Source organism: Cryptomeria japonica, chromosome 2 (genome assembly GCF_030272615.1).
Source record: "Cryptomeria japonica chromosome 2, Sugi_1.0, whole genome shotgun sequence".
Classification (NCBI taxonomy): Eukaryota; Viridiplantae; Streptophyta; class Pinopsida; order Cupressales; family Cupressaceae; genus Cryptomeria; species Cryptomeria japonica.
The window spans coordinates 90,132,648-90,145,441 of record NC_081406.1 but is presented as its reverse complement, the minus strand read 5'-3'; positions in this window follow the sequence as shown (position 1 = coordinate 90,145,441).

The following is a 12,794-nucleotide window of genomic DNA, read 5'->3' as shown; positions in this document are numbered from 1 at the left end:
AGTAACTTTCAATCCTAGCCATTGTTAAAATTATTCAATCTTAGCCCTCCATTGCCCTATTTTTCCTATAAATAGAGCTCTCATTCTTCATTATCCAAGATCCAAATTTCATGCATCTACATTATAGTCTAATTACTAAGCATTTTAGCCTCTCTTTGTTAAAATATCATCATAAACATTTAGAAGCATTTCATAAAATAGTCATGCTAGTATATCATGTTAGGATAATTTTTTAATCTCATTATCATAGCACTATCTTCATCTTAACTTAATCATTATAGCTTTTAACATATCATATAGATCTTAGTATGCATTCATGCATATAGATCACAATATCACTCGTTCTTGAAGTTATTTGCTCAATGATCTGAGAGCAAAACATTGACTTTAGGGATCCTGTGAGATAAAGAACAATGGAACACCCCTTGGAGAGTTAAACTAGTTTAAATTAGTTTATACTTACACTAAGAGTCTCATTGATATGTATGTCATCTGATCTCGATTTATTCGTTTTGAATATGTCGAAACTTGATATGGAGTTAGTTGAGAGAAAAGCTAAAGGTAATTGACCAAATGGAGTGCAAAGTGAGGTCTAGCATCAAAGATGAGAAAGGTAAAGCTATGATAAAATTTTCTGTTTGATTGTTGACGCTATCTTATACGCCAAAAAGACTCGAGGGACAACAGATCACACAAGGTTTCGCTAAGAATGGATGGGTGTGAGTGTGAATGCATTGTCAGATTCGTTTATGTAGAATCTCGATTAGGACACCACTTGTAGCAAGTGGATCGTTTATTCGTCTTTTTCGCGTGTTGGGAATGGATATGATCCTTGCCAATACACATTTGAATCAATTATTTGCTATTTTTACAGTACCCACTTTCATGGAATGAGCTTCTGGGCAAAGCGCAATTATCTGTGTGATCAAATTTGAAGTTCCAAGCCATTTTAGTTCTGATTATGAAGTGATTGAATAGGTACTGTGAATTGATTTGAGCGCGAGAATCTTGAACAGTTTACATTCTTATTATTCATATTTTGGAAATATGTCGTATTCTTACACGTGAAGGCCTGTGAAACAGAGTGTTTCTATTCCTGTATTCATCTTGTTCATGCAATGGCATTCGTTTTTACAAATGACAACTCAGCAAAATTGAAATACAACCATGACAACGATTTTTCCCGTCATGTTGGTGTTTGGAACGTTCGGATGACATCGATATCGATAAATTCTACTCTCTGCATGGTTGAAAATAAATCCAAATTCACGTAAATTGTATAGGACCATTATAGGAGTATTCATGTGAGAAGATCATAACAATATTGTATTGTGACTACATTATTTACTTGCATTGTTATTTGGGAATGATGTATTCTTTGTGTTTCTATTGTAATATGCATGAAAGCTTTATGCCCAATGATCATAACACCACATGATGAACAATGGATAATTATTTGTAGGTAATTTTTGCTTTATTTTTATCATATTTAATATTGCATCCATTTAAGATATTACAATTCAAGATTTCCCCTTGTGCCTTTGTCAAGCTCTAATACATTCTCTCTATGTGAATTCTCCTTTTTATGCCTATGTCAAGCTTAATAATCAAATCCCATGGTAAATTGTTCAAAATTTTAACTCTTGTGCCTTTTCTACACACTTTATTATATTTGGGCATCAACCTATGATAGGTAGTGATAGGTCACTTAAGTGACCTTTTTTTTATCATTATAATGGACAAGTATCGAACCTTACATCTTTGGTAGACTAGGAATATGTAGAGCTTTGCCTTTTGTCTTGCACTTGTTTTCATCACTCATAAGGTGATCAACAATAGCCATGGATATGAAGATAGTGTTCAAAAAACATAATCGACACAGGAACCCATAGGTTTCAAAACATTAAGAAGAAAGGGGAAGTGTTTAGTTGAAGAATTATGCAATCAAAGAAAAAAATTGGAAGCTAAGAATATGATGGTGCCCTGGAATTTGACTATGATAAAAAGTTACCTTAAGTTCTCTACACCCATAAAGTTGTAGGGAAATGACTAGGATTGCTAATGTAGATAACAATACAAAAAAATTATTTATAGAGCCACATGTTATGTGTAGAGGGTAGAACTCAATAATAGAGTAATGAATAATTTAGAGCCCTTATGGTGTTAAAATATAGGATATTGAGTCCTTATGACATGAGTTGGACCTATATAATTTATGAAGCAATGGGTGTTGTTGAGAGTTGATTGCAGCCAATAACAAACATAAAAAATCTAAGGAAGATTTAACTGAAGTTCAAAGGGGAATTTAGCATCTCAGGAATGTTTTTTAGTACTATCGATCATGGATGTTCTATGATAAAAAATTACCAAATTGTGATATACAACTTATCAAATATGATTGAGTTTGATTCATGATTTAAGGTAGTAAATTCCTAAACACATAGGTTTTGGTGACAAATATACTTGAGAATACTTTGTAGTACTAATGGTAGAAATAAGTGGAACTACTTTTGAGGACCTAAGGCAACCACCTAGGTATATATATGAATGTTTCTCTTAAGAGAAAACATCTTTAAATGATTCTATTTTCATAAAAATTACAAACAAGAAGAATGATCTCAATTTGTTATATATTGTCATTAGTAATTTAATAATGGAAGGGCATGAGAAGCTAGGGAAATTTTTATATTCATACTAATGGTAAATGTTCCCTTGTGGAATCTAAAGTTATTTATACATAAAGTTAATTTTTTTCTCTCATTCTTCCTTTCAATTCACACTATTATATTTTATTCATATACAAGTTTACCATAATAAGGATTCAATACAAAGTATGGGAATACTTGCATGCTTACTTAACTTGCGATTAGGAATTAAATCCATGGATCAACAAGGTACTGGGGAGGATTCAAGTAAATTTAATAGGCACTCAAGATTAGAGATGATGAGAAACTCACAATTCTTGAAGTTTTGTCTTCACTTAACTAGCATGATAAATTGAATCATACATCTTGTTGGGTATCTAAAATCTTAATACTCAACTAAAATTTTCACATGCTCATTCAGTTCATTGTCATAATTCTAGAAATAATTAATAAACTAAAAATTTTGAAACTTTTACTTTTCTCTCAAGTGTAAATGTTTAGAAGAAATCAAATCATGGATATAAAAAAATATTATCACCACTAAAAGATCCTAATATTTTTAAAATGTACAAATATGATTAATGCCTAATTTGAACATTATGTCAGATATCTAAATCCAAAAATACAAAGGCAAGCTCTACAAATATATTTAGTCATTCATATAAGTATTCTAACATTGCCAACCTAGTTGACTAATTTGATAATTATAGAATTGTTAACTCTTTGCCTTAATAAACCTAAGTTTAATAAATCACACCCCATTAATAATAAATAGAGAGTTCCCATCATTATGGTTTTTTAGGGTTCTCTAAATATCTTTTTTCACATAGATTGTAGGATTGAAAGATTAAGAATAATATTCATGCACTTGACTATAAGGAAATTTCATCTCCAAAACCCTATAAAAGTATTTAGATAATTTCAATCTTCCCTATTTAAGTTAGCACCCAAAACTTTGTTTTTCTTTTCTGCAAAGAATCGGTAATAAAATTATACTTACTAAAATAAGAAATATCTAGAAAAGTAAAGAGGACAACTATCTTCTAGATTTTTAACAAGGAAGTTAGAAATTTGCTCATTTTCAAATGCTTTATTTACGAGCACCATCTTATTTAATTCATCTTTTATTTTTGAGGCATTTCAAAAATTACAAATTAAATTGCTTCCAAACCTATATCAATAGTATCTTATAGTATCATAATAGTTAATTTTTATAAAATTAAACTTTTCTTAAAACTAAAGAAAAAAAGAATTGATATAAATCTTTTTGATAGATCTCAATGACAGAAAAAGAAAAACTATCAGAGAATGCAGCCCAAAAGTGGTGTATAGGGCATAACTAGTAAAGCTAACAAATAAACAAAATATGGAGATAGTAACTAAGGTTGCAGTTTCCATTTATAGATAATCTTATAGATTTCAATCAATACTATTGTTTTCATTGATAGATAATTTTATAGATTTCAATCAATATTATTGTTTTTATGGCTACATTGACCATTGATGATACTTCCAAAACTAAACCAATTTCAATGGACTCAAAAGAAACAAAGAACATTAACATATCTTCAAACCAAACATCCTTCAATTTTTTTTTTTGGGTTTTTCTTCTTTCAACCATTCTATTAAAAGTTGCTTGTAGGAAAATCTAATTTGAATGGCTATAAAAACTGTTAAATTAGATTTTATAATCATGTGATGTTAAATTTTGTTTATGTGTTTTCTTTAATCATAAGATTTTTTTCTAACCATTTTCACAGTCGAGTCATTAATATCACTATTGTGCTGATGCTAAAAATGCAGCGTATATGACCATCTTCATATGCTCAACCTATTACATCCTTCTTCACATACTTTATACATTGAACATCATATTTCTTTGCAGTTTTTAACATTATACTAGCTCTTGTACCTTACAGACCAAGATGTGGAGGGCATACATGATGCGTGTGAACTTTTCACAGAATGTCGTGAGAGAAATGCGACCTCGTGGAATGCAATCGTCAGAGGATTGTTTCAACGCAGATCTGCCAGCAGTGCTAGAAATATGAAGATAATGTTCTCCAAGTTCGAACATCTTGGCTACCAGGCATGACAATATTATTCTTTACCAAGCAAGGTGATGGTTAAAAATAGTGACTAGAAGAATAAAGCCGGCTTGAGCTTATTCTAAGTTTTCCATCGATGCTCTTACAGACCTGTCCCTCGTAGAAAGAGTATAAACTGTTATTGTATTACTCCATCGTTGTGTCTTTAGAGATTATTCTTTAGATATTATAATCAACGTTTCATATTTGACTGTACTATGCAAGAATTTCCTATTTTAATTTCTATGCATGCCTATTAGCGTAGTTGTTTCTATTTTTGTTTAACTGTGCTGGATGTTCATACCATCAAAACTGTCATATTGGGTGCAGCGAATTGGAAATATAATAAAATTATTCTCATGATATTATTTTATTAGTGATTGTATAATCTACTATAAATCTATCAATGATAATCAAAATAAAAATTGGTAGAACTAGAAACAACAAAATAGAGCAACCAACCAAAAAAATTACATCTAAACTAAACTTTAATATTGTTTATCAATCATCTTAGCCTTAGACGACTTCATCTTACATTGGACAACTATCCATGAAGATCCATTTGGACAATCTGAACTGTGCTCACCCAACGACAAAGGTGGGCCAGAAGCAATATGACAACTACATTCCTAGCAAAAATATCATTATCACTAATAGGAGCAGCAAAACTAGAATTACTAGTGGGAGCAGCATTACTGGTAGGTGCAGTGGTAGACTCATTACCAGTAGAAGCAATAATAGGGCCATTGACAACATTAGTAGGAGAGTTAGCAGATCCAGCACCATAATCATAAGAAACAACTCCTATTGGTAAAACAATAGAACCAGAAGGAGGAGAAACAGGAGCAGCTGGATCATAATCGTCGAAAACAACATCATCTTCGAAAGCAGTCTACAATGAAAGGGAATACCCTCATAGTCCAACAACTGACATCAAGATCTATCATTAATTTGTAGAATTAAGCAGTCTACAATGAAAGGGAATACCCTCATAGTCCACCAACTGACACCAAGATCTATCATTAACTTGTAGAATTATTTATCTAGGCAAAGCTTTGAATATCCACTTCAACTTGTAGAATTATTTCTCTAGGCAAAGCTTTGAATATCCACTTCAACTTGTAGAATTATTTCTCTAGGCAAAGCTTTGAATATCCACTTCAACTAGAATGTGAGCAACTAAAGTGTGACAAAAGACTTTGGTCATAGGGTCCACCTTCAAATATCTTCCTACAGAGTTACCAATAGTCACGTAGACTTCATCACACCAAAAATGAAAGGGAAGATAAGACAACCTTACCTGCACCGACAAAATATTAGTTGAATCTTTTAAAGAATTGAAAGAAGAAACCCAGGATCACATGGAAAGGGGATGAGAATCTCACCTCCACGGCCCATCATCAAGTACAACTTGTCGATCATCTTCAGAATCAAACCACACCACAAAAAAAACTCTAGTAGAAGTTTAAAGCTCTATTTTACCTTCAACCAGAGGAAACCAAACCTCTTGAACTCAGCGGTGCTAATGAGGGAAAAAAGGCCAAAAATGAAAATTTTTACAGATTAATCCATGCTTAGCAAAATATCCCTCACAGTCCAGCATTTCTTTCCTCAAAGGAATCATGGGAGAAACAAAAATATAGGTACTGGCTTAACAGAACCCTTCATTTTCTAGCAGCAGTATTTTAGCCCTAGAAGTAACAAGCAAGATTTTCCAAAGAAAATCTGGATAAGAAGCATGCTGGTTGGAACTAGAGGACCCATGGAGAGCAGCAACACCCAAATTTGTAGTAAAGGTAAAGGGACCCAAAGTAGGAGCAAGAAGCTCAGGAGCCACCACCAAAGGAACCATAGCTATGGCTACCACAAGACCAACACTTGGCCGAAGAGAGCCCCTCCAGAAGAGAAAAGATCTACTACCAAATCAATCTAAGGCAGTTCTAGAATAGAGAGAAGTGTACCAAAGAGAGGCTGGAAAGTAGAATTTGAAAACAGCAGCGAGTGGGAATGAGTGGGAGGCATCTCTAGAAAGCTAAAGTAGTGGAGTTAGAGTCGTATTTTCTTATTGGTTGTTTCTAATGTACTTTACAAAAGTTTGTCTTATGTTTATTATCTATTCTAAATATTAGTAAAATAAGTGTTAGCAGATTTCCATAATTCATATTAATATGATTTTTGTATTTCTGAATTTCGATTGTGTGAATTTTTTAATCAATGTTTTGGGTTACACTCCATGATCTATCATTAAGATATAAAAAAGTTTCATCTCTTTAAACTATCTTTTATATTGATAATAGAATACAAAGTCTGACAACGCGATGGTTTAAACATTTAGAAAGCAACTTGAAGAAGAAAATAAAGTCGACACACCTAAAAATTGCCCTTTCTTGTAAAATTTTGCAGCTGTGGCTGCATCGCACAGGATAGATCTAGTAAAGAAAATAAAAACAAAACTTGCAGATCTAATGCACATAAGAAAAAGAAAGAGCAGCTAAGAAAATGAAATGTATTAATTCATTGTCAATTACATTATGTAGAATGCATATTAATACAAAGAACCGTTGCATTAGCAACGAAGGAAACGAATCCGTAACAACTACTGCATGCTAAAATTACGGTGAAGGAGGCGAGTTGATAAAACCCATGTTCGTGGTAAAACCAATGCATGAGCATGTCATCTTGTAGAAAATGTTGGAGAGGATTAGATGAGGCAAAGTAAGAGCTTGTAGTTGACACAGAGTGATTATCATGTCGATCTTTCTCTTTTAGTTAGCTTATGCAAGGCAGAGCAGACTGTGCCCTTGACTATCATGCAACATGAGTTCTTCGTGGATTACGGTAGCAAAAAAAGTGTTATATGGTCAAACAGGAAGATTTGCGCTAACACCCCCCCCCTTAAGTCTAACTAAGAAGACAAGCCTAATGACAGGAAAGAGGAAAGAAGGAAAACCCAATGGGAACAAAACCCCCCCTCAAAATAAACACTAACTCTACATGACACTTAATATGCTACAATGTCTTGCAACCAAAGAAGGGCTTGCAGAAAGTGGTTATTTGTGCCTTCACAAAGAAGAGAAAGAATGTCAATACAAAATGTAGCAAAACAAATGCTGTAGTAGGTTCCCCTACAATAAATGACACCTCTTCCTTTTGGAAGATAGAAACCTCAAGCTATCAAACTGTTGAATTCCCACTCAAGTGAAATGTATGAAAGAATCAAGATGAATGGTTCTGAAAAATACTCATGTTTCTCCAATCCGATGCTGAACTGCGACTTTGCCATACAAGATTCCAAAACAGTGACCACTAAAGTGTGAGATTTGTTCAGATATGAATCAGGATGTGTCAAGATAGTAGCATGGAGTGGTTGAGAGAAAACAAGAGAATCCAAACCAAAAGAAGATGCAACTTGATGTGAGCCGACATCAGAGAGAAGACATCTGTCCTCAAAATTGTCATCATGATCAGAGAGAGATTCAACAAACAAATGATAAATGTCTGATAGGATGATATCTCCCTCATCAAGAGAACAAGAATGAACTTGCTGAAAAGAATCTGAAGTAGCATTCAAAGAAGCCAAGATCTCTATCAAACTCGTAGGTGAAGGTCTTATGTGTTTTCATAGGTGGAAAAGGAGTAGCTTGAGATTCTGACGCATTCCCAAAAAAGAGTTGAAAGGCATTATGTGAGAGATGAGGACACCATTCATGCCCATGTTGATTGCTCCAACAATATCTACATCTACAACCCTTATACATATACATGATTCACTCTTTAAATTATCTCCAAAAAAGTACAAAAATTAGAACCTTCAATACAATGAATATTTCACTCTAAAACAACTCAATCTTCAGTGCCGACAAATAAAAGTGTTTTGATTATTCTTCCTAGCAACCTGCTCTGATACCATGAAAAATTTTGTAGATGTGGCTACCTAGCATAGGATAGATCGAGTTAGGAAAATAAAAACAAAACTTGTAGATATAATGCACATAAGAAAAAGAAAGAGCAGCTAAGAAAATGAAATGTATTAATTCATTGTCAATTACATTATACAAAATGCATATTAATACAAAGAACCATCGCATTAGCAACGAAGGAAACGAATTCATAACAACTACTGCATGCTAAAATTACGATGAAGGAGGCGTGTTGATAAAACCCATGTTCCTGGTAAAACCAATTCATGAGCATGTCATCTTGCAGAAAATGTTGGAATGGATTAGACGAGGCAAAGTTAGATCTCGTAGTTGACACTGAGTGATTATCATGTCGATCTTTCTCTTTTTAGTTAGCTTATGCAAGGCAGAGTAGACTGTGCCCTTGACTATCATGCAACATGAGTTCTCCATGGATTATGGTAGCAAAAAAAGTGTTATATGGTCAAACAGGAAGATTTGCGCTAACATTTCCTTCATCTTGGTGCCTTGTGACCTGCAATAACCTTGTACCGCATTCTTCAATGTGTCTCCCCTTTCCAGCAATTGTTGAATAGAGCTTCTTCCCCTGAAATGGCAGATGAGAAGCTCTTCTTTCTCTCCCTCTAGTTCCATTAGGGTCGATGAATCTGCAAGAAGAAAATGCCAATCTCCCACTATACTCTGTCCTTCACCTACCCTCCCTATTTCTTTTATTCATGACAGATCATATGCTGCTTGAAATGAAGAGAGCTCTTCCAACTTTTTTTTTCTAGTCTCATTCTCCTTTTGGCCACGATGATCGAGATTTTTTGCATGCATCATAATAGATAGTTCTCCCCATTTATATCTTTTCACCATTACATTAAATCGTAGCCAATTGTACCTAAATTGGTAATATGAAAGTTTTCATATTCAAGAAATCTTTGACACTTTAGTTAATTGTGTGAAGTGGGCTAGAGATGAGTTTTTTTCTGTCAACGTGGGAGGGGTTTCACTCCAGTCATCACTCTTTTATTTGACACGTCTTTAATTTATTTGTCTTGGGGGATGCTCAACGAAATTCTCTTCCAATCGGATTATATACCTATTACTATTCTAACTTGCATGCCATGACTTGAATATGATAGGAGTTCATTTCTACTTAGCATCATTGTTTTGTTCGCTTCATTGCAGTCAAAACTATTATAGGTTGTCAATCGTTATACTTACCCTGATGTCGAAGGTTATTTGTCATTTTATTGATATTATTCTTTTATTGTTTATATGATTATTTTTAATTAATCACCAGTTTGTCAAGGCAATTACATATCTTTGAATTATTATTATTATTATGCTTTATTAGATTGACCTCAAGACCTTCCCATCCTATGGAAGGCCAAGAGTCATAGCTTAGAGTTCCATTAGATTGACCCCAAAACCTTCCCCATCCTATGGAAGGTGAAGAGTCACAACTTAGATTTCCACTTCAGATGTCCCTATTGGGAGTTGAACTTGGGTCTCCATAGTGAGAACCTAGTGTTTTAGCCAGTTAAGCTCAACCCCTTGGACAATATTATTCTTTTATTGTTTATATGATTATTTTTAAATAATCACCAGTTTGTCAAGGCAATTATGCATACATAAATATGGTAAAATGAGATAATATTTGAATCTCTCTTAATGAATCTTGAGGCATGAATTCAGGGAATTTTGGTGTGAGGGAATTGCAAGCAACAAAATAAATTGTTGATTGATAAAAGCTATTGTACAAGTCATTTTATGCTCAATGAATCTAAGCCTTGACAGTTTCTCAAATAATCTAAAATTCAATAGTTTCTTGCTATTGAGAATAATACCAAATTTTATGCCCTTCCAAGTTGAATGACTTGAAGGCACTTTGAAAATAATTCAATGCCTAATGGAAGAGCTTCTAGGTGTAAGAGCAATCTCTCATTATCTAAAAATATTATTTTTTTTAAATTCAAGGAGGGCTAAAATGTTGAAGTTACTACTTTTTGTAAATTTGCATTTTTACATGTATAAACCTAAAAAATCACCCCATGGAGCAAAAACTGAAATATGAAGTAATTAGAGAAAGAATCATTTCAATATCATGCGGCATTCGAGAATTAGTATTGAAGTTTCTGTTTTGAAAAATTTCTCCAATATAGATTCAAATGCAATTTTTCAGGTTCTTAGAAGCCTCAAATGGGCCTGAAACATGGGTGAAATATACATCAACATAATATGGTGTTGTGGATCTTTTCATGAGATTTTCAACGATATATAATGACTAAATATCTAACAGTTGGATTGGAAGATATGGCTCTCAAATGTTGTATTACCGAAATCCAACTTTCCAATTTCTAATATAATATCTTCTTGAGTGGGAAAATGGATGGCTAGAGTTTTGGCACCCAAAATGGGGGTTATAATTTCTAGAATATTCTAGGGTGATTAAGAATTCCAAATAAAGAAGATGAATAGGGGCTACAAAGGATAGTTTAGAGGCGAGATTGTGATTTTGACTTGTAGATTTTTGTAATAAAAAAGGTCATATAGTTGTATCTTGCAACTTTTTTAATTGTTTTAATTTCATTTAAATTATAGAAATTAGGTGTTTCTTTCAAATTTTTTCTATTTATTTCGCTATTGTTGTTGTTTGTTTGGATTTGTAGGGGGAGTAGGTTCATCAATGTGTAAAAAAATATTCTAAGAATCATTTCTCTTTAACACTCTAGTAACCTATTATTTAGAGGAAGGTTAGAAACGATAATATTACAGGCTTATGGCCCTCCTCTCAGGCCCCCAAATGCTCTCACCAAAAATTTGTAGACGACACTCTCTTGATGGGGGAAGGTTCGGTCAAAGAAGCTAAGAATTTAAAAAAAGACTCTGAATATATATGAGCATGGTTTAGGGCAAAAAATTAGCCTGGCTAAAAGCTCCACCTTCTTCTTTAACACCCCTGAACAGAGGAAAGTTAAGATTGTCTCGATTATTGGCTGCAAAGTTGGAACTTTGCCTGATTTCTATCTGGCCCTTCCTCTCTGCCATGGCCCGGCTCCTGACTCTTTTTGGGCAAATCTTATAGACAAATTCTAGAAAAAGTTGGCTGGGTGGAAAGGCACCTTGCTAAGCCAAGCTGGTAAGCTCCAATTTCTCAAATCCTCACTTTAGAGCTGGTAAGATTATCAATGGTAGAGATTTTGGCTGGGATTTTGAATAGACTCATAACATAAATAGGGAGGCTCTGAATGGACTATGGAGATGTCTTAAAGAGAATAATGAATGGACTAATATATTCAAACTTAAATACCACATTCTAGATATCCAAAACACTCTGGAAACTTATGATCTTCCCAACGCAGTTTCTGATTTCTGGAGCAATTTCATTGGCTCCTCCAAAGTTATCCTGCACGGTTGCAGATGGATGCTAGGTAATGGTACCAAAGTCAAGTTTTGGGATGATTGGTGGACTGGTGATGGCCCCCTATCAGACTCTATTTGGGCTCCCCCCTTCAAAGAATTATGCCTCGAAAAAATTGGCACTTGGGTGGCTGATTACATGAGAAATGGAGACTGGCTAGACTTCTCTTTTGTTGATAATGTTCTCATTCCTATGCAACCTTGGGTGAATTGTATTCACATCCCCCGCTCTCAAGGGGAGGATGAAGTGTTCTGGAACTTCTCCTCTTCTGGGAAGTTCAAAGTTGTTGATGTATATAAGTTCATCTCTAGATCCTTCTCCCCCCCCCCTTTTGGGTGGGTATCTAGAACAAGCACTTAATTCCTAAAATCAACTTTTTTTTCTAGTTGTTTATGCAGGGCAAGATCTCTACCATTGATAATCTTTGTAGAAGAGGTATTCCTCTCTCTAATAGATGCTTTCTTTGTAAAGAGGCAAAGGAAAATGCTGGCCATTTGTTGTTGCATTGCGCCTATGCCAAGGATATCTGGAATCACTTCCTCAACATCTAGAACATTTCTTACGTCTCACCTGTTACTACCCAGCAAATGTGGTTTGAATGGAAATGCCCCTTTGATAATCAGGCCTTCGATGTACTCTAGAATTTATCTCTTCTGCATATTGCCTAGGGCATTTATAAAGAAAGAAACAATAGAGTCTTCAGGGATTTGGACACTCCTGCTTTTGTTGTGGT